At 36.8% G+C, this 27,727-nt stretch overlaps 1 long non-coding RNA gene across 1 annotated transcript; it reads left to right on the top strand.

Annotated features, from left to right (window-relative positions):
• Window positions 1-18,076: 18,076 nt before the first annotated feature.
• LOC107836960 (uncharacterized) lies at window positions 18,077-19,100 on the top strand. The gene is made up of 2 exons (XR_001662930.1): window positions 18,077-18,165; window positions 18,867-19,100. It is a non-coding gene; the product is annotated as an uncharacterized LOC107836960 (long non-coding RNA).
• The last annotated feature ends 8,627 nt before the right edge of the window (window positions 19,101-27,727 follow it).

Here is a 27,727-nt window from a genome sequence, read left to right as displayed (position 1 = left end):
TCCAGAAATTAATTCTTCTGAAGAAAACCATCGCTAAATTAGTTCATCATCTCAAGAAAACCAGAAATTAAATTATCTCGAGAAAATTGGAAGTTAACTTATTACCTGAGAAAACCAGCAGAAAAAAGCAGATGTGGGAAAAGTCCACTTTTGGCTTCCTTAGCTTTCGCTCTGGGATTTTCAAACAGGCCAGTTTATGACATCAATTTCAAATGTTTATTCTTGTATTACTTCGACTTCATTCACGTAATATTCTGACTCTGGTTTTGTAATTTTATTTAAATTTTTTGCATGGGTGTGATAGTGTGGAAGCTTGTACTAAATGCAACAGATGTTTATAAAACTCCAGAAAACACGTTGGTTCTACTGAACTTCTCATTGTGAAATTAATTGCACCCTGCTTTCTGCTGATAATGGATACGCTTTTATTTCTGCCTTTCTGTGCGTGTCGTTTTTCTTCACCCTGCAGTGACGCGGTGACGGCCATGTCGCTGTAATTGCTGCCTTTCATCTCTGACAGTTTTTATCTCCAGCCGTGCTCTCAGTGGGGACGAGTCGTCTGTGTTTTTATGTCCATCTCTTTGTCATGATGGGCTGTTAGAGTTCAGACCCCGGGGTTTTGTTTTTGTTTTTTACCCCTGAACCTGCTCTGCTCTCTGGTTGGTTGGGGTATAACAGCAGCCTGAGGCGTGGCACTTCGTACCTTTAATAATTTGAAAGTGACGCTCTCATTGCATGTTGCATCTTCTTCATTATTTCTATTTTGTGACAGTAGCGTTGCTGAAACTCTCACCACCTTATTGCAGCTGAGCAGGGAAGGTGAGCACAGTGAGGATAATTGCAGGTGTTTTAACTTGCTTTGCCTGCAGACACACAGATGGATGCTTGTTCTCTCACCTTGTTAGGCAGCAGAAACATGCAAGAAAGCAACACATTTTTATTTAAAACTGTCTGAAATATGGAGTTTGATTCCCTTATTGTTCACTATGTAGATTCATGTATTTAGGACATTTGCTTTAGGAAAGGGCTGCCCAATATATCACAAAATAAGCTTTTTAAATGTTCATATAATTTAAAGGTGAATTATATAAACATTTTATTTGATAGATAATTCTAACATTATATTGAATATGAAGCCTTTGTACACATTTACATCATTTCCAACATTTCCTTTACGGCAGAAGATGGAAGTGATAAAATGTCTGAAGCATCTGATTTATGATATTATACTGATAAGTCTCTGTTGGGAAAGTTTCTAAAGAATGACTTGTTGCTAAGTCCAAAAAATTGGTCTGATAGGGTGACTGATACGGCTTAAAAATAAAATAATTTTTTTATACCAGATGCAATTTTTATCAAGATTTTTCTTGCTTTGTTTTCTATAAAGAAATTACAAACGTCAGAAAATATTTATTTTAAGTTATTTTAATGATCTCTTCTGATAGTTGGATGACAGAATATTAGGGCCAGGAAACAAGATTATAGTCTTAATATTAGCAGAATGAAGATAAAATTTTACTATAAAAAAAAAAAAATTACAAGAAAAAAGTCATTTTAATGAGGAATAAAGTTGCTGAGATGTAATATCTTCTCAGTTTGAGTGGTTTGATGCTGATGTGTTAGCAGATAAGAGAGCTCCAGCATGTTTGGTCAGCTGGTTTTACCATTGTACAGTGGCTGCTGGAAAAGACAACAGTTTGGTTGCTGACTTACCATCCACTGGTTGTTCAGGAGGCTCCACATCTGCTTTTCAAATATGTACGGTCGTATAATTGCGCATCTGTTAGCAGACATTTTCATGTGCGAGTGTAAACATTGGGCTGGACGCATCTTATTTGGATTTTAAGTGACATTTGTTTTATTCATCATAAAACAGATGAATCTCATTATCTAAGAATGATTTTGTGCAAAAAATTTAATGAACATGTTTTGTATAGACCATAAATCTATCCTAACCCATTCAAAGAAGCATAATATGTCACCTTTAAAGAGAATTTGCAGTTGGCTGAAATCTATATCTGCAGGTTTAACCTTCATAACTCAAATAATCCATATATACAGTAACTATGAATTCAAATTTCTTTCAAATCAGAGCTACATTGAATTAGTTTTACTTAATAAACAATAAAGACAATCCTTTCCATCGTCTACAGCTGCTCGTTTTTTGTTTTGGCTCGTTTCCTGCCCCTCCACCATGCAGGGACGGTTTGTTCTCCAACCCAAACTGGTTCACCGACAGAGAGAGCCGATCTGGGTTCATCTCCCCATCATCCATGCCTCTGGCCTGACTGGTGCCACCCCACTGGGAGATGCTCACCTGTCACCAGTAATGAGAGCCCCCCTGCTGAAGAAGGGGTGAGGGGCTGGGGAGAGTGTTTGGATGCAACAAGATGACAGCGCTTTCTGCATGATTGATTGTAGATGAAGAAAGCCAGAACGCCGGGGTTTCTGTTGGGAATAGTGCATCCTCTTGGCTCCTGCAAAGGCTTGTAAACCATCCGACAAACGTGACATATTATGTTTAAGATCTACCGTTAGTGTTCGAACTTTTTATAAAAGCTGGTGCAGGCAAAAACATGTAGACATAAATATAGAGTAAGTGATTTTTAAGCGATGGGAAAAAAGGGATAAACTGGATAATAAATCAGTAATATATATTGTGATAGAGACGTGATCAATATCAATAGATATGACTGATAAAATATTCAATAATCAATTAATAGAATATTAACCGCACAGCATTCTAAAAATATTTCTGTTTAGTCTTCCTGCTATGAGTGTAACTTAGTGATGCTAGAATCAGAGGTGAACCTAGATTGCTTTGTGAGGACAGGAAGATTTACTGTTTTAAAACAGATATAATCAATACAGAGTTCACATTTTAAACTGGTTTTGGCATATTGTTTTAAGAGTTACCTTAGATAACCACACAACATTACAAAATCAGCCGTCTGTCATTTTCCAAGGTGAGAGCTCAATAGGAAAAGAAAATTGGTATGATACATTTAGTCTTTCTGTTTTCTGATTAAAAACTTGAGGTTCTTTCACACAGGATAGTTCAGTAAACTTGGTTCAATTGGACATCAAAATTGCAACATTTGTTACATTTTTAACTGCTGCAGTTTCCTTTCTCGCTGCACTGTCGAACAAACCAAAATAATTTAAAAACCTGTCCCCCTCCTCGCCTGTGGGGGCGCTGCACCAAGAAACAACACGAAAACCCTTAAAGAAGACATGAGTCTGACTTTCTGCTTCACAAAATATAAACAAAATGAAGAGGCTAGTGCTAAGCTAGCGTGCTTGTTTTGGTTTTGTTTACCCAGAATGCCCTGCGCTGTAGTTCGTTTCCTGAATTTGGTCCGCTTGGCGTTCTTAAATGCATTTGAACCAGAGTTCCCTTTAACTGAACCGAGACGGAGGTTTGTAGGCAGAGGTCTCTTTTTGTTCCGCATCAGAGATCGATTTCACATTCACACGTTTGTAATGAAAACACAGCTGCTGTTTGATGATCAGGAAATGCCAATGAAATAAGAGTAAACACAGGAAACATTATCAGGTTTAAGAAAAAGAATAACCTTTGTAAATTTTAAGATATAGGGGAAGAAAGAGACAATAACTAGTTATATTTACCCAAACAAGAATCCTTGCCCGTTTGTTGAACATCTCCTTTGCATTGGAATAGACTACTCTGCTGTTAACAGGGAGAAACGTGAAAACAAAGCGCATGCAGAAAGCTGCAGCTGTTGTTTCTAAGCAGATCTTATGTTTCTGTGTTTAGCTGTGATTCTGCTGCAAATCAGAGGCTGCAGATGACCTCCGGCCCACAGAGGAGCCCGGAGGTCACAGAGCGTCTTGGATTAGTTCTTATTCAGTCATTTTGCTTTCAGGAACATTTTCCTGAAAGCAAATGTTCCTGAGATTTCCATGGAGATTTGCTTAAGAATCTATTTTTTATTTTTAGCAACATATATTTGCATAAATTTTGCCCTGCTGTCAACATGTTCATTTCAACGCTGATGGGTGGAAAAATTGAGCTGCATCTGCAGAGAAAGGCATACACTGCAAAAACAATAAAACTTGCCAAGTATTTTTCTCTAGTTTTTACTCCAAATATCTTAATGCACTTGACATAAAGCAAAACTTACAAGTAACGTTTCATCAAGCTATAGAAGTTTGTTTTAAGTCAACAATCCCTTCAAATTTATATAAAAAAGTACTAGTTACACTGACAGATTATTTCATTTATAACATGAAATAATCTACCAGTGAGACTCGTATTTTTTCCCCACCAATGTTAAGGAAATATTGACTTAAAACCAGCTCTACTTGTAAGTTAGTTTTGTTTTATTGCAAGTGCACTAAGGTTTTTGCACTACAAACTAGACCAAAATCTTTTTAGTAAGATTTTGTGTTTTTGCAGTGTGTTTGTCTTTCACCAGCAGAAAGAATAACAGTGGAGCCGTTTCCCCGTTTTCCCAGCTTTGCAGGTAGTAACTCCACCCTGAGAGCTTGTCACCTCCACAGCAAGACATCTTGGTTTTTACCCTGAGTGTCTGGTGTGTGTGTGTGTGTGTGTGTGTCTTCTAACTGAATGGAAAGCTGTACAGTTTGAGGGCCACCAACATAGCGCGTACATACCATTAGCTCCAATCAGGCGGCAGTCGAGGCTGCTTTTAATTACCTGTTTGATGAAACGGCGTGGAAAGTGTGAAAACGGCGATTCTCAGGGTTTCTGTGGCGGTATGGAAACGCTGAGTGGCAGATGGAGGAGATGTGAGGAGATGAAGAAGGCTTAGCTCGTATATTGCTCTGACTGTGTCATGGAAACTTATTCATAATAACTGTTCAACTTTTCCACTTTTTTGTCACGTCACAACCAAAACCTGGACTGTACTTTATGGGGATTTTGATGGAAAAATAACATTTGCATTTTGCAACGACTCCTAAACATATTATAAATAGTTAAAACTAGCAAAAAATAAAAACTGAAACATTTTTGTTAACTGAAATAAATGGTAATTAATGGGTAAATACTATATAACTACCTGCAACCATTACATGCTTTTTTGAAACTAAAACAATTATAGATATTATTATAGATTTATATTTATATTATTTATATTTTATAGCACCTTAGAACCTTAATAAAATATATTTTTTTTTATCCAAGCACGCTTCGAGTGAAGTTTCTGTTTATTAAACAGAAAGAATCCAGATGATTTTTTTATTTTTTTACACAAAATCATTTTTAGATAATAATTTAGTCTGCTCAGATCTTAGTTTGAGTTCCTCTCATAATAAACTGTTTTAGAGCGTTTTGTCACTTTAAATCCAAATAAGTTGCTGCTGGCCACGGCCTCCAACTTAATATTTACATAACATTGGCAACCAACAGATGAATAATTATACAACCATACATCTTTGAAAAGCATTAGTAGAGATTCCTGCACAACCAACAAGAGTGAAGCAAGTGGTTTCTGGATGGTAAGTCAACAACAAAACATTTGTGTTTCCAGCAGCCATTGTACTATGCTTACGGTGATAAAACTAGGTGACCAAACGTGCTGGAGCTCAGCTGGGGTTGCTAGGTAACGGGCGGAACTCGGCTAGGGTTGCTAGGTAACGGGCTGGTCTTCACTGGGATTACTAGGTGAAAGGTCAGTGCCTGCTGATTTGGGTCGTTGCATTCGGAAAGTTTTTGAAAAAGCTAATTTTCCAGATGCCAAAAAACATTAACATCTTCCCAGAAAACGACTGGGACATTTTTAAAAGCAGTAGAAACTCAAATGCAAGTACAATAATGTGAATTTTGCATAACACGTCCCCTATATTGCCAGCTCACACATTCTCACACATGCGGCCCAGATGCTTGAAGCTCCTGAGTACGACCCTCCACAACTCGAGACAGGTTGTTTTCATACCTGGAGCGGCGCTACAAAGGCTCCCTCCTGCTGCTGCAGATCACCAGCAGACACTGCGAGTTTACAGCTCCAATTTACAACCTGACAGGCTTCTCCAAGCCTCACCGGCTGAACTCCACGGTGGTCATAAATCCTCAGGATGCCTTTAAAGTAAGTCGCTCAGCATTACAGGTACCTTTGCTAAATATCCTGAGAGTTGTTCCCTATTGTCTGGTTTCAACCACCTGAGGTGTAACACACAGAGCTGGGCGATAAATCGATTTTATTGTATTAAACGAGTTTTTGGTTTTTGATCATTTAATTTTTGGAAAATCAAGATATTTTTTTCCACCTGTACAATCTTTGGGTTACCATAGGTATTAATTTTCATAGTGATGTCATGCACCCAGGGCGGCCATCTTGTTTTGAAAAATTGTATTGTTACATTGTAGATTTTCACTTGCTGCTACATGGGAAAATATATTGTTATAAGTGAAATAATCTGTCAGTGGAACTAGAACTTTTTTTAAATTATCAATATTAAGAAATTATTGACTTAAACTAGCTCCTATATCGTGCTGAAAAGTTACCTGAAAGTATGTTTTGTCTCATTTCAGGTGTACTAAGATATTTACACTCGAAACTAGACCATAAATACGTGGTAAGTTTTTTTGTTTGCAGTATAAAATTGGAATGAAAGGTGAGAGCTGGTGCATAATTTCTCACATCAATTGTATTATTGAATTATTATTCCTGTTACCTTGAGGTGAAATTATCATTTAACAGTGTAAGTAGCTCACATACAGTGTGCAGAATGGATGCTGTACTTGAGGAAAGCTTTGTGGCTGACATTTTTCTTTTTAATCAGAGTAACTTGATGAACTGACCTTTTTCCAGCCCACACACAGAGCTGCACTGTTATCAGCTCTTTAACATACAGTGGGATGAATGTGGTAAATGAGCTATTGTGCGTTTTCCCCGGTCTGGTATTGAGCTGTGTGAGCTTTTGAAGTGAATACATTGTGATCCCCAGCTATTCACACTTTCCCCATCTGTGTATGCATAAATGTATGCATGCATGTTGTGGGATTGTGACACAGCTGAGCGCAGCAGCTGGTGTTAATATCCTGCGGTGTGTGTTTGGCTGCTGGCGCGCCGACCGGCCAATGATGGCACGGCAACATCAGTCTGGATTAAAGGATCAGGGCTGGTGTCAGACAAACATTGGATTAGTGCTGTAATCTCACCGTCGTTGGCCCAGACCTGAAACTGACACCAAGACGTGTCGTCGTCTTGCTTTCACACCTGCTGGTGTTAACGATCTGGGCAGTGTTCACACCTCCCAAACCAGTTCTAATGAGACTGGTTTGGGAGTTTGTGGCCAATATTTTGCGCATGAATGCCAATCATGGAGCCTCAGGGGTGAAACCAGCAGTAGGAGTTCTGCTGGGTGTAATATGATGTGTTCATACATTTTGGGTGGCAGGTTTATGGTTCATCCTGACATGGGGAGGAGACCATGTGACTGCTAAACAGGGTCTTGGGATCTGACTGCTCTCATAAATTACTCTTAAATTAGATTTATGTATTTTTTTTGTGGCTTTTTTTGATTATGCTTCCTTGAACAAGTTAGGATATGTCTGTGGTCTATAGGAAACGTGAACATGACATTTTTTGTTGGACAAAATCATTAATGGATAATGAGATTTCAGATGTTTTAGAATGTCTTGTCACTTCAAATCCAAATAAACTGTAAATAAGATGAACTCAATGTTTACACTCACACATGAAAATGACTGCAAACAGATGTGCAATTAAGCAACACTACATCTTTGAAAAGCAGAAGTAGAGCCTCCTTCACGACCTGCAAAAATGCAGTAAGTGGTTTGTACGATGATGTCATAAGCAAATAGGAAAAAAGGAGTAAATTTCCACCAAAAAACGCAGATTTATCTCTTGAAAAAACTTGGAAATTTTTTAGCTTCAAAAGTCAAAAATTAGTGAGAAAAAACTCCAAAATTTTTAGATTAATTTCACATATTTTCTAGAAAAATACTGCCATTTTCTGAGCTTGTGAAATTGCAAATCTTTGACTTTTGAAACTCCGAAAAACTAATTTCTAATAAATCATTGACTTTTCAAGCTAAAAATTTTTTCCAAGAAAATTTCTATTTTACTCTTTCCTTTAATCTCATTGTACATGAATATTGTCAAATTCATTCATTCAGATTTTTTGGCGGACATTTACTTTATTTCGTTTTCTCTTGTGAAAGTGGCCCTAATGTACTGTTGTACTTTTCGAACCTCTGCAGACATTTTAATCAAATTTCTATCTGAATATGCACAGGAAGCATCACCTTTAGCTAAGACGATTTCACGTTCCTTGGGTTGTTCCTGAGGTTAATTTGGTTGAGATTTCTCTTGTCTGCAGGAATAAAAACTTGGCCATGTCTCTAATTTAACATTAGAGTTGTTTATATTTTAGATAAAACAAAAACCTAGATGCTGTTTATTTTATTTTGGACATGTTTAAATTCTCAGTGTCTCCTATAGAGCTGATAATTCTGACAGTAATTGAAATTTGATGCTAATAAAATAAACTGCTGGTTTTTTGAGTCGCATGCTTTGGGGTTTCTGTTCCACCGTGACATTTTCTTCACTTTGCTCCTTTCATTTCTCTGCGTTTAGCGTTGCAGCAGCAGGAGAGGAGCTTCGGGGGCTGAACATAAAGAAATTTAACTTCAAAGCGCCTCTTCTCCTCCTGATTCAGCTTTTCTTTCACTACAGAACAAACATGTTGGTGAGAAAAGTGACAACCCCCTGCCAGAGAAAAGAAGACACTATGTCTAATTAATTTTATGCTTTTCAAAAATCATTGTAGCATGTTTAAGCTGTTAAATTAACACAAAATTCATGTTTATACACCAACGAGTATTAAAAATAAATCCCTCCTCAGTCAGTCTGGAGGTTGGGTTTTTTTGGTTTTGAAACTTTAAAGAATATATTTACCTAAGGGAAGGTCTTGATTTTCAACTCAGATTTTTTAAATTTTATTTCATGCTGAAATCTGTTTTTGTTTCTCTTTATATTATTATTATTTTTATCTGGTTGTTCATGGTACAAATTAAACCTCACCACCGTCACACTTGTGTGTTTACGATTTACAACCCGAAAGTACAATGGAGAATTAGAGCCATACTATGAAAAAATTCAAAAAATAAAAAACTAAATTTCAAGAATTAAGTAATAAATTTACGAGAATAAACTTGTATCACAACAACACAGTTGAAATAATATGAGGGCAAACTCGTAGTAATTCAAGAATAAAGTCATATTCTCTAACTTGAATAAAGTCTCATGAGAATAAAGTCCAAATAGTACATAAAGTCATACTGTGGCTTTATTCTAATAAATCTGACTTTAATGTGTCAGAATGTGACAAAATAGAAGAACTTTAAACTCAGAATTATTTTATTATGACAGATTAAAGTCAGGATTCTGAGATTATACTCAGAATTCTGATTTTAATCAATTCTGACTTTTTTTTTAGAATTCTAATAAAAAGTGAGAATTATGAGATTAAAGTCCAGATTCTTTTTTTTTTTTTTTATTTCCAGTGGCATCAATCCTCATGAATCAATACATTTGATTTCTTCCTGTTTTGATTCATGTAGTTTTTGTAAGCGAAGGTTCTCATCACATTTGTAGAAAGCCAGAGAATGAAGCTCGGAGGTTTGGTGTTAGCATTCCGCTAACGACCATCGTTAAGCTTCAGAGGTCTAATTGAGGAACAAAGATAATCTTTCACTTGATGAGCTCCATTCTATCCAGAAGTGTGTTTGCGAAGACGTTAACTCCTCCTAACGGCGTATTGGAAGCAAACGCTGCAGTTTGAGTAATTTAGCTGTCCTGACGTCCGTCACCAGAACAACGGTGTGACGCTGACAGAAGGGTTTTCATGTGCAGCTCAGGGATGCTAGCTGGCAGATGTCTCTGTTTTGGCAGAAGTTGTGTTTGATTGCTTGGCACCTCGGGGTTCAGCGGCTGGATTTATAGCGGCGTTTCTGGCAGGCGTTGGTGATTGGCCCAGACTCCTCTCGGTAATTTGGTGAAGCCTAAACGAGGATACTCATGTGACAGCGGTGAACAGCAGCCCGCAGCATAACTGACATGCTGTGGATAGTGATTCTGCCAGGACACTTGGAGACGGCTGATAAAGAGGCTAATGTGCTGTGCAACTGTCAAAGATTTAGCTGACTCTTTAACTGTACATCATGTAGTTGTAACTTAAATAAGCTTTTTATTTTTTGGTCATTGGTGGAAGGGTTTATTAGTTCTTCAGATCAATTCTGACCCATAATCTTTGCCATTTAATGAACAATTAGCACAATTTAATGCTTTAGATCATCATGAAAATTTTAATTTTAGATAAAGACGGAGTGAATACATAAAACTGTTTTTAAATGGGGATGGACACTTATCAAGGCCAGACCTTGAGGCTCAAAATGTAAAATTTTATTATAAAAAATTTACATTTTGAGCATTTTTGTACTTCCATTTGGGATTCTACTGCTTCTAAAAACAGCCCAAGCTTTTAAAAGACCCCACAAGGTTAGTTTTTGTCAATAAGTTGATGTGTTTTAGTGTCTGGAAAGCGAGCCATTTCAAAAACCTCTGGAATGTAACATCACAAATCAATGGCTGCTGGAAAAGACAAGGATTTTGTTGTGGACTTAACATCTAAAAGCTACCTGTTGCATTCTTCTTGGTTGTGCAGGAGGCTCTACTTCTGCTTTTCAAAGATGTACGGTTGTATGGTTGCCCATCTTTTTGCTGCCAGTTTCTTGTGCAAGTGTGGCCAGCAGCAACTTATTTGGATTTACAGTGACAAGATGCCCTAAAACAGACTAAAATATCATTATCTGAGAATGATTTTGTGCCAAAACACGTAATGAACATGTTTTGTACGTTTACTACAAAACATGTTTGCTATATTTCATGTTCAAGGAAGTATAGTAGATCGCCTATAAAGAAAAATAATTGTGTTTTTGTTATGTAATAAAATAATGTAATGAAAACATATACCCAATTGGAAATTTTGCCAAAAATGTAATTTAAAGTGAAAACAGCCTAAAACAGCTCATATTGAAAAGAGCTCAAACTAGATAGAGAATTTCATCTAAGAGTGATTTTGTGCAAAAACAATGTAATGAAAATGTTTTGTATAGACCATAGACGTATCCTAACCTCTTCAGGGAAGCATGTTAGGTAATATTTAACAAAAATATTGTTAAAGATGGAAGTTCGTTGGATGAAAGGCTGGAAATTTTAGATAAATATGTTGAGCTGTATCTAAAATCAAGTGAGGAAACCACACTCTTCATTCCAGCTTTGTTTTCTCGTTCATTTTAACACCAAACAGATTTATTATGCATATTCACCAGTGCTACCATCAGGTTCCTGCAGCTGCACATTTAACCAGTGTCGGCAAGGTTATGAAAAGTCATCCTTGTTTGAGTCGTAAATCAGTAATTCTGCAGAGCGGCTCTGTGGAAACGCTTCTTTCACTCAGCATTCAACACACAAGCAGACTAAGGCTGCTGTAAAATAGGAGCGAAAGCTACCAATCCCAGGGCTAAAACCTCTCATCAGTTGTTGGGGTCAGAGGTCGGAGTCATGCTTTGACTTTAGAGAAGATGGGAGAAGGAAGGAGGTTAGCCTACAGAGACAAAAAGGATTGAATTGTCGCTAATGAGCACTCAGTATTTACTCCTGTCTCTGAAACTGAAGAAATACATATTTTTTCCCCTCAAGATTATTTTCACTTAAAGTTTTTATTTAGAGTAATACAATTGTTTGACAAATTGTTGTTTATTTACAATCTGCAACAAATTGGGTTTGAGGTTGAACATTTTGAAAGAGTATCCACTTTTTACAAGGTGTTTGTGGCAGCACTGCTACAGAGGAATCGCCACTTCTTTTTTTTATGCAGATGTTAGTGTTTACATTGCAGCACAGCTAGTCATTACAGGAATGTAGAAAAGAATCTGTTCTAATCTCTGAGGTTATTTCTAAGAGTTGTAGTAGGACTGCTTGAGATCTTTTAGTTTTAAGTCTGAAAAACAGAATGAAAAAAAAACATCTCATTTATAGATCTACAAAAAAGGAACTTTTAATCCAGATAAAATAAAAGTAATCAGCACTGAATTTTGACAGTTGACTTCACTGGTTTTGGTATGGGTCATAAAAATAAATGTGAAACATTTTTCTGTACTTTTATCTAACTTGCAGAAGTTTTCTGCTGTTATCTGCAACCCAACCTATAGATGAGTTCTTGCTCTGTTGTGGCTTATCTAAAATTTCCTTTTTACCTTGAAATTAGGAGCATCTAGTGGTGAAACTTGAGATTGCAAGCAAATGCATTCTCATTTTCCACCTTTAAAGATTATAGATGAAAGAAAATGATCAATATTCTTCAGAACATCATATCTTTTTGTGTGTAAACAGATGATTGACCCAGAGTTTGTGTTCTAGGTGACCAATCACTTTTTGACACAGTCCTGGTTCTGATTGGTTTTAAGAAAATTGGCAGCTGCCCAGGGTGACTTCTCCTCTGGGGCGGCACTAGCTGCCACACAGGTTGTGAAGTTAAATCAGAAGCCTATTTCTTTCTTGAACAGTAATTATTTAACAAAGCATAGAATGTTTTTATAACAGTTGTGGAATTTTATTTGTGTTTCCTGAAGTATAACAGAGTGAATGATAAATTTTTAGATGTTTATTTGACAGTTGTGCTGTGAAATTTGTGACTTGATCAATTTTGTAATTGCGTATCGGTGCAATTTGTTTTTTATTTTTAACTGCATTGCAGACAGCATATTTGTGCCTTGTTTTGTGTGTTTGTAGTATCATTCTAGTTTCTTTTGCATTTTTTTTACAGTAAAATATTAATAGAAGCATTTCTACGTGAATGATGCAGCATGTTGGTCCAGGGCCCCAAACAGGCTAGGACCGCTCTGAACGTTAAAAATAAAGACAAAAAAGTTGTGGAAAAAGCTTATGGGTTATTTTTTAATAGTTTGTGCATGTTGCTAATCGCTGATATTTATGGTCTTTGCTTCATAATCACTTTTAGTGGAGGAAAAAATCGTGACATTTAGGATTCTGCCTGGTCTTTTACAAACTGCTGAGGAGATTTTTTCTGTCTTCACCTTTAGAACAAGTCTGGAGAGATCAAGCTTTTAAAAAAGGATTGATTGTTTTTGTTGCATCTACAGCAGGGGTCCCCAAACTTTTTCCTGCGAGGGCCACATAGCTGTTCCTTTCTGTGGTCGGGGGCCGGTCTTAGTTTTTGCAGTAAAAAAACTAAAAAATTCTTGTCGACGGGGGGGACGACGACGACGACGACGACACATTCGCGCTTTTAGATAGATTTTTACCCAGAATGCAAATGGAAAAAACCGTGAGTGAAACGGTGACTGACTAGTATATATTCCATTGAGGGAAAGCTAGTTTCACATCTGCTCAAAAGCCCCCTGGTGGTTGAAGAAAAATCCACATATAAACCAGAAAATACAATATATGAAAAAAAACACTGAATGCTCTCTGGTATGAGCAGGCGGGCCGGATCCGGCATTGTTCAGGGGGCCGGACCAAATGACGTGGCGGGCCGGATCCGGCCCGCGGTCCGTAGTTTGGGGACCCCTGATCTACAGGATCCAGTTTATTCTTGGCACTGGATAAATGTCCCGACTCTTTAAGTCGGCAGTTTTACTTCAGCACTTTTGTGTTACTTTTTTGTAGTAGTCAACAAATAGTCCTGATCTGTGCTGCATTATCTCTGTAATTAAAAACAAACTTCTCCTCAGACATATTTGCAGATTTAATATATGCAGAAAATGTTTGAGCTGCCATTTGTAGGAAACAGTTGATGGCATTAGCCTGCAGAATAAAAATAATGACCAGTCTCTCAGCCTGGGGAGAGTCTAGTTAGCGAGTGGCATTTATTATGTGGAGGTGACAGCTTGAAGCTGGAGACGAGATCGGCAGGGATTTCCTCATTTAACAACCCCAGACTGAGATGAAGTGTATGGGGAGATATGAGGAATGTTTTCTGCCAAACCAACCAAATCACAGCTCTGCCACAAATGCTTCATATTTCAGCAAACAGAGGAGATTTTCCACCTTCATTTCTCTTTTAACATGTTTTAGATAATGTAAACTCAGTAAAATGACATACAGATGAGTAATACTGTGGATATTGCAAGGGAGAAATTAAATATGAGTTTATGCATGGATTTATGGAGCTTTGCTTTGGATATGGTGTTTTATAATGAAAGATATCATTGTTTTAATTGGTTTACCACATGCTATAGTGATAGATGAGTATTACTACTAAATCTTATTTAGATACTCAAAACAGCACTATTCATTTTGAGCTTATTTCAAATTGAGCTGTTTTAGGACCTCTGTCACTTTAAATCTAAATAAGCTGTTGCTGGTTACACCCCCAAAACTCTACTGTGCAATCATACAACCGCGCATCTTTGAAAAGCAGAAGTAGAGCCTCCTGCACAACCAGTAAGAATGTAGCAAGTGGTTTCTGAATGGCAGGTCAACAACAAAGCTCTTGCCTTTTCCAGCAGCCATTGCACAGCAATAAAACCAGCTACTCAAGCATTTTAGATCTCAGCTTATGTTGCTAGGTAACAGGCTGGGTATCGCTGGGGTTGCTAGGTAACGATGCAGTGCCTGCTGATTTGTGACGTTACATTTGAGAGGTTTTAGAAATGGGTTATTTTCCAGACACCAAAAAACATTAACTTATTGCCAAAAAACTGAGTGTTTTTAAAGCACTTTGGTTGTTTTTAGAAGCAAGAAAAACCCAAATTAAAGTAGAAAAACTTGCAAAATGTGAATTTCTCATAACAGTTCACCCTTAAATGCAGCAGTGCAACCAAGAAAAACACTTTTACTTTCCATATGTGGGATCAAATTGGTTGCAGTTTGGAAATCATTGTGGATCATTACCACAAATACAACACGGGTTTGTTATTCTCTGAGTTGGGTCTAAGTAGCTTGTAAGGTAAACACTAGTTTCTTTCTGTCATGTATAGTTTGTTTTTCTTCCTGGAGCAGCACTTAAGGATGTCTTTCCACATTTACTTTCACTCACTGAACTCTCTTTGTTTAGCTTTTTCAGTCCAGCCAGTGCTTGTTGTTTTTTGCAGAGCCGTAACTCCCACCCAGTTGGGGTGGCTGCTGCTCCAGTTGCCAGAGAGATGGTTGCCCGAGTAACACATTTGACAGCTTTTATTAGTTTTTCTTGTCTGCACTGGTGATCTGTGAGGAGGCAGGTCGCACACCAGAGTCCTTGAGTCGATGCCTGGTCTGAGATGAGTGAAAGCATCTCAGCATCCTGGGTAATTAGCACTCAGTAAAAGAAGTCAGGCTGGTCACATGTTCAGAAGGGAGCTGATAAATTGAGGGAATTGACTTCTTGGATCTGCGAAGGAGCCAACTGTAAAGCATTTAGCAGCCATGTCATGGTGCTTTGTGGCTTTCCGCCCCCCTCCCTGGGCTAATGAAGGATCCCCTGAGATTTATGTGTCCAAGGTCGTTTTTCTGTCCACCCAGAGGCCAGTGAAGCAACCGTTCTACTACTCCTTTTCATCCGGCGGACTGCTTTATGATAGCGCCTAACCGGCGTATAAATCACAGCAGTGGTCATTAAACTAAAGGGGCGACTGCGGTAAGACGAGTCATTTTTCATATTTAGGATCACTGCATGAGGGCAGCCTTAGTTTGGTTGCTAACTTATATATCTGCATATATTTCAGGATGTTGTGTAAACATAACTGTTTCAATAATGCACCATGTTGGACAATAAATCAATAACATGTAATGTAATAAATCCGTGATCAATATTGATCGGTAATATGTCTGATAGAATATTCACTGAACTCTGATACAGAACCACTCGACCTCTCATGGCTAGCTAAGCAAGGCTAACTCACTCACTCACTCACTCACTCACTCACTCACTCACTCACTCACTCACTCACTCACTCACTCACTCACTCACTCACTCACTCACTCACTCACTCTCTGGTTACCTAGCAACAACCTGTTGAGTAACCTGTGCAGCAGCAGTTTAAGGTTTTGCCACTGTGCCTCATAACTGCTTAAAAAACAACATGGAGTGAAAACTGGATAAAAGAGGAATGGAAACACGTCAGTCTTAAAGACACTAATTTTTTTATAAGTTTTGACGCTAGGATGGATTTTTGGCTGTGTAGAAAAGTGGTTTATTTCGCAAAATTGCAATGGAAACACTTTTTTCGCATCACACGAGTCACATGATCAACACCTGGATGTTGCTGCTGATGCAAACCACAAAGGAGATGACAGGAAGTAGATGGAGGATTATGGCATAGCATGTTTTTTAATGACTTATCGCATTAAGAGACTCGTCTTTTTAATTTTTTTCGTATTTAATGAAAACACCGTAATTGCTAAATTTTTACGTTTTTTTTTGACAGTTGAGGAATGTTAACAAATGTCTCCCACATTTCTAACAGAACAAGTGTAGCAATTGTTTGGTCCGTGTTGGAGTCCGTTTACTCTCCACCGTAGCAGGAAGTCACTTCAGTTGAGATTATTAGACTATTATGTGGTGGTAAGCAGTTTACTCAGCTCTCACTGATACTGATTATTCCATTCTTTCACATGGTTTTATGAATCACCCCCTCTTACTTCAGGGTTTATTACCATCAGACGTCGCCACTCCCACCTTCCTTTCTGTCTCACAGCAGAGCACAGAAGGACAGGGGACCATACTGGCTGTAATCTCACAGCTCTAATTCAATTAGTCTGCGATTCAGAGAGAATCATGCAGTGCGTACATGAAGAATTGGGGAAGCAGGGAAAAAAAGCACTGAATCCTTCTTCCTTTGTCAAACATCATCCAATCTTGGGGTATATCCATATCCATTATTCCCACCCCCTACTGTAAATGTGCAATTTATTTCCCACCAGTAATCTTGCGACGGATATAAATGATTCGGTCTAAGCTTCTTTAGAGCAAATTTGTACGTTATCAGTCTGACAGTGCTGCAAATGAAATCAATTAGTTCCTAATGGTGTCTCCAGTGAGCTCTTTTGTCCCGACGCACAAATGCTATATTACAGGGCATGCACTTTATGCACCAGAGTCCTCATTAGGCTGTAAAGACCTCATTAGGACGTATGCTAGGTGTTCAGGTGTCTGCTGACGTTGATTGTTAGAATAAAACAGAAAGATATGACAGTGCAGGGATGTGAGCTCTTAATTATCGGATATCAACATTAAATTAAACCAAGCGTGCATTTAATTATTGGAAGTGTAAAGCGCTTCAGATTAGCTGCTGGTCTTTTGTATGTCTGTTTGTTTTGGTTGAGTTGCTGGGAGTAAATTGAACTTTCATCATGAAGTTCCCTGATGTTTTTCTGCCAGAAAGAACTGCTAACTTATAATGTGTGGGTATGATACGTAAAAATAAACTGTGATAATAAGACAGAAGGAAATGTGTCTATATCAGTTTCTTTCAATAAAAACTTCATGAACTTGAACAAAACTGCAGGTGTGTGTCTGTGTCTGGTGAAACTTTGGTTAAAACATGTTTGTTTTTCATTCGGTGAGTAGAAAATCCAGACATTTTACTCAACTAAGTGTAGAAATTCACTTTTACTCAAGCAAAAGTCAAAATTACAGCGTAGCAAAAATACTCCCAAAAGTACATACAAAAATACTAAAGTGAATGTAATTGAGTAAACTTAGGTAGTTACTACCCAACTCTGGTTATAACCAGAAATAATTATATTATTTCACTCATAACATGTTATAAGTGAAGTAATCTACTAGTGGAGTAGTACTTTGTCGACACTATTAATCAGTTATTGACTTTGAACAAGCTCCTTTGTCTTGCTGAAAAGTTACTTGTAAAATGGTCATTTGTTTAACTTGTCAGGTAGATTTTTTTCCTTTATTATCTTTTATGCTCCAGGTTTCTATCTCTGATAATATGATTGTTAATTATCAACCTTTTTCACGTGATCTTCAACAGGAAACAGTAGTGAGCAATATAGGTTGAAGGGTCAAAGTTCACAGCAGCAGCGGCGGCTGGTAATTGGTCAACTGAGTTTTGAATATAAACACTGATTAGCCCAGAAACGCGCCTCAGGACTCGGTTTCTAACTTTTCCGGCAGTGGGAGTGAAAAAGTTTGGTAAGCAGAAGTTTCTTATTTTCTACTAGTCTAATTTGCTTTTCTTTTTGTTTTTGTCAAATTAATGACTTTGCTGCTGTTTCTGAAGCCGTAATTTGAGTGAAAAAGGATTTGTTTCACTTTACGGATGTGTAACTGGCAGGCTCTGTGGATTTAAGGGGTTTAGGAAAACTGGCCACATTTATAGGATGAAAAGAAACGGTTAAATTGTGGAATGTTTTGGATTTATGAAAAATGATTGTTTTCTATGCATTTATAATTTTAAGATGTAAAATAAACCATCCAGCTCTACTGTGGTTCTTTGGCTCCCACCCAAAAAATTAATATTTTGTTGCAAGAAATGAACTTTACATTTAAACAGAAACTCTCTCTCTCTCTCTGTACCCACACACACACACACACACACGCACACACACACACACACACACACACACACACACACACACATAAAGGCTTAATTACTGCTCTGAATATGTTATTCTTTCAGCAAATAGCTGTTTTTTGAGTCTGTATAGATGAATTGATTACTAAATTAGTTGATGATTTGTGATTAATCCGATTAATCATGATTAATCATGATTAATCGTGTCAGAGTTGTCTTTTTGTACCTGTGCATGTTGAACATTTTTATGTGTTTTTCGGGGAGAGGAAGAGAAAGTGAAACTTTTGTCCTCTGTTTGATCTTCATATCCGTTTTGTAGTCTGCATGTGGGTTTTTTTTCCAGATGGACTGATTCCTGTAGATCAGAGATGAGACGTAATGCAGGGGCAGATAAGATATAAAAGTCTGGAGAAATGTGAAATGAATAAATGCATAATTCAGAGAGGAAGAAGAGGAAAGTGAGGCAGAGCGATCACCTTGATCTCCGCACCTCGTCGCGTCACAGCGATGGCTTCGTTTTGCTGTCACAACCAATAAAAACAGAGGAAGCGTTTTTATATCGTATGCTGTCTTTGAATTAAATTACACATGAATTCAAAATGGAAGAAACTGGTAAATTTCTGGATATTCTGCTTAAAGCCTTGCATCTCATTTATTTTAAATGGGTTTTCATATTTTCTAGGATGTGACCATTTTTTATCTTTGGATGTAGCTGACACAGCTTTCGAGTTTAGAAAAATCATAAAAATTTAAAAGAAACAAAGCTGTTGATATTTGAATGTGGATAATAATAATAATTATTGATGAACTAATCAGAGATTTGTGACCAGAGTTTCTCAATTTTTGTCAAGCTTTAACCTGCCAACATCAGTTTTGATCAGTTCTGAATTATTTTTAAGAATTATGGCGTTGCAACCATTCAACTGTGCAGAACGCTTGGTTGGACTTAGCCCCGCCTTCGAGGACAAAGCTCCTCCCCCACTCTGCTCCTTCAGACTAGCCAGCAGCAATTAGCAAACACTTGGTGTAAGTGCTCTGCTGAGCTCATTATAGGAGCTACGTCTCAGTTAAACTCTGGTAAAAATGTTGTTAAAGGGTCAATGGAGGAGCCGTGTTGTTTTGACTTCCTGAAGGCGGAGTTTCAGAAAGAGCAGGAGCTTCTTAAAGAGACAGAGGCCCGATGCCAAGGCGTTAAATTAGGAAGTTTTTTTAAAATTCATATTTGATGTATAGAGAATTTTTATAACTGAAGGTAACATAGTTATTTGTGCTATAAAATGTTTACTTGGAAACACAGTACTGCCTCTTTAAGGAAAACTGTAAAATTTTTTCGATATTAGCAGAAAGTTAGCAGCTGAATCCCCCTGACATGGAAATAATATTTCTTCATGTGTCTGTGGTGTAAAAACGCATTAAAAGCATGTTTTAATTCTCAGCTGAAAGGGTAGATGTTATCTCTCTCTGCGATCTCGTTTCTGCAGACCAAGCTGATTAAACGCCAGCAGTAATTTTATTAGTTACCTGTTCCTGTTCCCCAGCGCGCATTACCTTCACATCCGCCCACACGCAGGCCGCAGCGTGTGTGTTTGCGTTTCAGTTTTTGCAGTTTCTGTGTGTGTTGAAATAAGTGTGGATGCGTAGGCAGAATCCCCTGTTGGCTTAAATCAGCAGAGCTGTGCCATTTTTTATTTTTTTCCCCCTCTGCTGGTCCTCTTGATAGTTTTTTTTTTTAATTTTAGCTTTGCTGGAGGTGCAGCATCTGTGTCTGTGTGATCCAGAATATAAATCAGTCCCTTCTTCGCCGTCCCGTTCTCTCATAAAAAGATTCAGCGACTTCAAAGGTGGGGAGTCGGGGCAGCGGGAGCGCTGATAAAGTGAAAGTGGGGGTCGCCAGGAAACTCTCAGGTGAGCTGAAGATGTTACAAATGGGTACCAGCAGTCGCATTAATCCTGCCTGGCTTCGCTTTTGTCTCCGCTGCCCTGTTTCATCAGCTTTTCATGTCCCAGAGAAGTCAGATTTGATCTTTCAGTGAAAGGGAATGACGGGCTTTTATCTTTATCCTGTTTCCACTTCCAGTTTCCAAAAGTCTTCCTGACATTCAGCTACAGGCCTGCAGCAATAATCAATAAATCAGCTAACTGCATAATAAATTAATTTCTATTTTTAGGATTTATCGTTTTTCTTTTTTCTCTATATATTTCTTCCACAAATGATGAAAGTCTTCAGTTTGGTGCATTGGGCTCTCTTTTTGTTTACAGACTTTATAATTCATTTTATTTTCTGTTTCTTTTATTACTTTGGATATTTAAAATGTCTTCCAGTTCCAATTCATTAGAATTTAAAGTTTATTGATATTAGAGAATGTGTTTTTGCATTTTTATGCCATTATTATTCTCAAAACAACGATATTATTGTTTATTGGAGTAACTTCTGTGAGTTTTTTATCGTGTCTGTCCTACATTCGGCCCATCCTGGCACTTCACGGCGTAAAACCCGACTTCAGGTTGTTGCTGGGAGGGAAATGTTCATCAAATCACAGACAGGCTCTTTGTCTGCCATTCCTCTTGCATCCTGGTTGCTAAATGTCAGACTTGCTGGCCCGGCGTTGCACTGCTTCGTGGATGACCGGCCTCAGGGGAAACAAGGGAAAACTGATTTTATTTCATGGAATGAGGAGTCTTGACTGTGCTGGACCCAACATCCACCCATCATCCATCATCTCTCTTATCTTCTTTCTTCATCCGTCTCTTGGGCTTAAACTCCTCTCCTCTTGATCTCAGCACAGCGGGAGGAAGAGTTTGGTTTACAGTTCTGCTCAAAACTCTTGAATCATTCTTTATTTCTTTAGAGTTTACTTAAAGAAAGCCACATTAAAGGTGATCTTTTGTGCTTCCTCAAACTTCAATTTGAATCTAGTAAAGCATTAATTGACAATTAAGTTGATTAATTGTTTGGATTTTAGTGTGTTACTACGGTGTGTTAAGGCCATTGTTAATCTATATAAAAACAAAGAGCAAGTTTCCGGTAAAAAATGTTTGAAATTTTCTAGAAAATGGAAATTTGAGCTTGAAAAGTAAAAAATAAGGGAATTTCTCAGTATCAAAAGTAAAAAATTTGCTGGAAAAAAATTGAAGTGTCAAAAGTTGAAAATTTGCCAAAAGAAAATCTGAAACTTTGAAATTAATCTCAGAAATGTAGAAAAAGAGGAAGTTTCTGAGTTTCAGAAGTAGACAATTTGCTGGAAAAACTCAGAAATTATGAGAATAGTCTCAGAAATTTTAGAGTAAAAATATCTAGAAATTCTTGAGTTGACCAGTCCAACATTTGCTGGAAAAAAATCCTGAAATTATTTAAATTAATTCAGAAATGTTCTGGAATTTTCTTTTATAAATTTGTGTTTTGAAAGTCAACATTGACTAGATAAAAACTAAGAATTTTTTAGATTAATCTCAGAAAAAAAAAAAAAAAAAAATTGATAGAAAAAATTAAGAAATTTTGACATTAATCTCAGAAATGTTCTATAAAATACATGGAAGTTTCTGATTTTCTAAGGTTGAACATTTTCAGCTTTTGGAACAGGAATTTTCTTGTGTTGGTGAAAATTTTCTTGTTTTCTTGCTGTTTTCTTGCGCCGTCGCAGTGTTTGGTGTCATCTTAAGAGACCCAGATTTCTGTATTTTCGCTTCCCCACAGCTTCACTAGCAGCAGCTGTAATCATTGCGCCGCCATAGATGCTGATGCTTAAAGATGTTTATTGTCCTCATGACAAGCATGATGTTGAATATTGTTTCTCCAAACAGTCGGGCCGTGGAGCGTCTCTGCAGAGGGAACAACGCTGCCAGAGAGGCTTTTTTAATAAATCCTCGGCATGTCCACAGCCCTGTCGCCATGGCAACCCAGGCTTGGATTGTGCGCTTGTGTTTGTGTGTGGTGCTTTGTCTTGTGTGTGTTTTCTTAATTGGCCCGTGTGTGAGGTGGGTTTTCTGTTAGAAACGGCTTGGAAGAAACACTAATTTCCCAATTAATTTGTTTTGATTTAAATCGAGTCAAATTACTTATTTATAATGTTCGTTTGGGGGAAACAAAAGTCAATTATCAGATGTACATCAATGTCCTTAAGTCCCAGTGGAGGAGAAATGTTGAAAAAGACGTATATGTTTTTAATTCTTGGAGAGAAATTCACCTAAAATTAATCGGATGAATTATTTCAAACCAACAGAAACGGATCACTGACCGCTGCCGAAGAAAAAATCATGTGAAAACCCTGATCCAGCTTAAAAATAAATGTGGTTGGCATTCGTAAAATTTTTGACTGCACTTTAAAAACTGTGCTGTAAGATTTGGTGTTTACAGATTTTTTTCTTGTTTTTGTTGCAAAGAAGACAAGATGTCACATAAATGCGTCAAAATTTTACCAAGTTTTTGTAGTTTCTGATGCAAATATCTTAGTTCACTTGGAAATAGACTAAAATAACATAAAGTAGCTTTTCAGAAAGATATCGGAACTTGTTTTAAGTTAACAATTCCTTAATACTGATGAAAAAGAACTAGTCCCACTGGCAGAATATTTTAACTTGTAACAAGACATTTTTCCGTGTTATAAGTGAAATGAAATTAGTTTTTGTCTCTTGAATGAGTTTTGATTCTCAGTCCTATTGAGTCTCGGGTTATCCCTGTTGCTTAGCCACCTTTTTTTATTGCACTTTTTCCTTCCACTCAATTTTTCATTAATATGTTTCAAAGCAGAACTCTGTCAGCAGCTGTAGCTTCTTTATCAATAACCTATTGGAGGAATAACTGTTAAGACTTTTATGATCGTGATTTAACATTTTTGTATTAAAATATATGAGTACGTACATATATATTTACTGGTTTTATGTAATATTCTATTTCAAGTTTTGGATTTTCATCATAATCACAATTTACAGGGAAATTTGGAGATTTAACTGTTTTATAAAATTATCAATTGCTCAAGTCATTAAAATTAAATTTCTGAAAACAAAACATAACTTTTCAGATGTTACTATTCATAATGACTGAGTGTTAGATAAGGAAGTAAAATAACGTTTTATGATAGTAAAGTCATCATTTTTACTTTATTTTAACATTTTATTATTTCTCATATTAGTACTTTTTTCTTGTATTTCAACTTTATGAAATACCTTGACTTCATTCTTATAGTTTGTTTAATTTTAAATTTTTGCTCACTATGATCGTAATACTCCATTGTAATCCATTAAGATTTGTCTTCAGAAAGAAAAAGGTAAGATTTAGAACGAAACAATGAGTTGAATGCAAGTTCTTGATGTAAATCAAGTTTAATAAGTAAAAAAAAAAACTTTCTTAAATTAGCAATAATGAATATTATATATAAAATAAAATGGACCACTCTTTATGTTTGTCTGTAGGCTTATTCACTGCCAACAGTAATAATTTTATTTTGTCTCAGAAATGATTAAAAAGGAACTTGAATAAAGAGCTATATTGGGTTGCAGTAACTGTTTTTGTTAAAGAAAATCTTTGCTTATTGTAGAGAACCTTCAGAAACGGCTTTCCTTCATGACTAGAGATCTGAAAAACTTCAGATCAAAACTTTCTATAAATATCTCAATGTGATCTCAAAGCTAAGAACAAAAATAAAATCCCTTAAAAAGCTGAGATCATTTCCCAGCAGATAGTTTTGATGTTTATACTCACAAAATATCAAAGTAAGATCATATAAATTTAGATTCCTAACCGTTTTTAACTGAAAATGCACAAAAAATTAAACCTGAATGCGATCTAATATCTTCTGCTGTAGTTTTTTTTCCTTCATTTTCTGCCAGCATTTTCTTCTCCACTAACACGTTTCTGGATGAAGAGATTTTAATTAAAATGAGCGACACACTCTCGCTGATTATGTGAGGAAACTGAAAGAAGACCCTGGAGATGTTGCACTGAAAGGCCTGAAGCTGCAAAGCATCACTTTTGTGGAATAATTTAATAAATTAACGCTTTATTTTCTCCCCATCATCCATGTTTTCACGGTTTCCAGCTTCTCTCACCTGCATTTTATTTTTAGGAAACATGTTGATGTTATTTATAACCACAATTGTTTGATGGAGCGTTTGAGCGGTGAGCTGCAGAGTTAATATATTTATTATCTGTTTCCTTTGCAAATGTGCATAAATCTTCTTTTGATACTTTGCAGATTTAGATTTTGTAACTGGCATTTCAATTAATTAAAGAATGCTGTTAAAGTCACATGTGAATAAGTTTAACATAATCACGTCATTAAAAATAATGCCTCGCTATAATTCTCCAACCACTTCCTGTTTTCTTCTTTGTCATTTCTGCCAGTAGTAGCCTCTGGTTGTTGCTCTTGTGACTTGTGTGATGCAAAAACTGTTTCCATTGTAGTTTTGCAAATCTATTTTGATACGCCCAAAACAATTAAATGTGAGTTTTTTTTCAAAATGTGTTCCCATTAATCGAATTCATTTACATAATTCCACTTTACCCAATATTATGTTCAATGGAAATGTGTGGAAAACAGTTTCAGTTTTAGTGTTTCCAGTTATTAAGAATAAATTAAAATCATGTGAATAAATTTGTTCACGCAACTAGTCATTAAAAACGTTGCACCTCCAACTACTTTCTGTCATCGTCTTCGTTATTTCTGCCTGTAATAACATTTTCCTAGAACATTTTTAAGTTTCTGCGTGGAAATTTACTCCTTATTGATCTACAATAGCAACACGAGTCGCGTGACCAACACGCTGTCGTTACTACTGTAGGAAACGACAAAGTGGACAACAGGAAGTGGTTGGAGGAGGATGATGGTGCAGCATGTTTTTTATTGACTTTAAGTGAACAAACATATATTTTGATTGTGTTTTTATTTAATTAAAACCCAGCAGTTCTTATTTATTTATTTTTTTTACATTAGTGGGATACTGACAAAGTTTTGTGCACATTTATACTCAAAATGCAGCCTCTGCAAGTTGCTTGGAGATGTTGTGCAGTGATTTCTGCTTAATTGAGCAGCATTGAATTGAACATGCCTTTTGATTTTTGTTTCTAGCATAAGTAAGAACAAGATCAAACATTCAGCCTGTTTGATGTGCAGAACTGCATGTCAAGTTGAGGTTTGATTTTTCTCCATGGTCTTGATTCAAAGAGACATTTATGGAAAGTCTTTGCATATTTTGTGGTTTCTGATGATTTTAAGAAGTGCAAAGAGTAAAGACTGTGTCAAAAGGTTTGTAGAAGCTGGACTACCAAAAAATACACACAAGTTTTAGACTTACAAGTCAGTTGTGTTTTGTTTTGACGTCTTGTTTTTATGAGCTATAGAACAAATATTTCAATTAGCATCTCCAGCATTTACATGGCATGAACGTTTGGAATTGATATAATTATATTTAATCATTTCTTTGTGCAGAAAATGGGGTTCATTATTTGGGAATTGTTTGGCTTTTTGATTTCAGTCAATACTTAGTGGTCTACAAAATAGTTTTGACATCTGGTAGTCTTTATTAAGGGGGAGCTATTGTGCAAAATTCACTTTTGGAAAGTTTTTAGGGTTCCATTTGGCCTTTTACAGCTTCTTAAAAGAACGCAAGCACTTAAACCCACCCAGCCGGTTTTTGGAACTGAGTTAATGTTTTTTGGTGTCTGGAAAATGAGCCGTTTCAAAAACCTCCCGATAAGTCACATTCCATGGCTGCTGCGCCATCTCAGTCTCTTTACCCAACAACCACAAGCAGAGCTGCAGCGAGTTTGGTCAGCTGGTTTTAAGCCCCTTATGGACTGTACAATGGCTGCTGGAAAAGAGGAGAGTTTTTTTGTTGGTTTTGCAGGAGGCGCCACTTCTGCTTTTCAAAGATGTACGATTGTATGATTGCCCAATTGAATTTATGAATTTGATTTGTTAAAGCCACAGATTCATAATAAGGAATGTTGTTTTAAACAAAACCTTGAAGTGCTTTCATCTAATGATATTCTGTTTTGATCTTCACCTTAAAGATAAAATCCTAAGTGATTAATTTATACCATTGAATTGTAATGCTTCAAAAGCCAGATGGAACAAGAATAATACATTAAAATATTAATCTATATTTTCCAAACAGGCAGCAGATCCAACCAGCCCTTCACCAACAGTCAAATATAGCAGAAAATGGACAAACTTTGCTTTGATATGCAGCTATGTTTGACTTTGAAAAGACAAACCGATCAAATGACATGCTGAGGTTCAACCCTGTAAACAATCATTTGTGTCACAGCAGTGGGGCCAGGCAGATGTAGATGTTTTAAAACTATTATTTTCTCTCTGGGTCCTGAATGGAGCTGGTTGACAGATGGGGGTATCAACGTGTCAGACAAGGATGAGGGAATACAGATGGATGTTTTTGCTTTAACCTATTAATGCACACGTCTTCTCACCTGTTTGGATATGCAGCTCCGCTTTCCACTTTACATGGAGACAAGCTTCCACATTAGCTGCATTTTTATTGGCTATATTACGGCTCAAACTTGAGTTACGAAAATAAATTTGCCAAAAATTGAATATTTGAAGTTAAAAAACTCTAATTTTGATATTATTCTCAGAAAATATCTAGATATTTCTTGGAAATTTCTTAGCCTATAAAGGCAAATATTTTTCAGCTTTTGGAGCTCAGGGAATTTCTAAATTTTTTTCTAGAAAATTTCTGACATTAACCTCAAAATTTCTAAATTTTGGGTTATGGGCTCGCAGTTTGAAGTCCATCTCATTTATCAGCTGCCTGTGTTGTTGTGGAACAAAAAAGCCACAGAATCAATTCTACTCATCTTTTTTGTAGTGATCTGAAAGAGCTGTAGATGTTTTTCGCAGTACTGCAATGGAAACACTTTTTACTCATGTGAGCAACTCCTGGAAGTTGCCACTGGCAGAAACGAAGAAGACGATGACAACAGGAAGTAGTTGTTGGAGTGGCATGTTTTTAAAGACTGTGTGACCAAAGTTATCCAAAGGTATTCACATGGAATTTAAATTCTAGTTTAATGGAAACACAGCAATTGCAAAATCGTTTTTTTGACATTAGCAGAGTACAAAGTTTTGCGCAGATTTGAAATGGAAGCACAGCAACTGTGACATGTAATCAAACACAGAGGACTCTGCAGTGAATACATATATATATATATATATATAGCTGCGA

The sequence above is a fragment of the Poecilia formosa genome, unplaced genomic scaffold, assembly GCF_000485575.1.
Source record: "Poecilia formosa unplaced genomic scaffold, Poecilia_formosa-5.1.2 Scaffold99, whole genome shotgun sequence".
Lineage (NCBI taxonomy): Eukaryota > Metazoa > Chordata > Actinopteri > Cyprinodontiformes > Poeciliidae > Poecilia > Poecilia formosa.
Note: the sequence above shows the minus strand (reverse complement) of the source record. Positions and strands in the feature narration are given on the sequence as shown.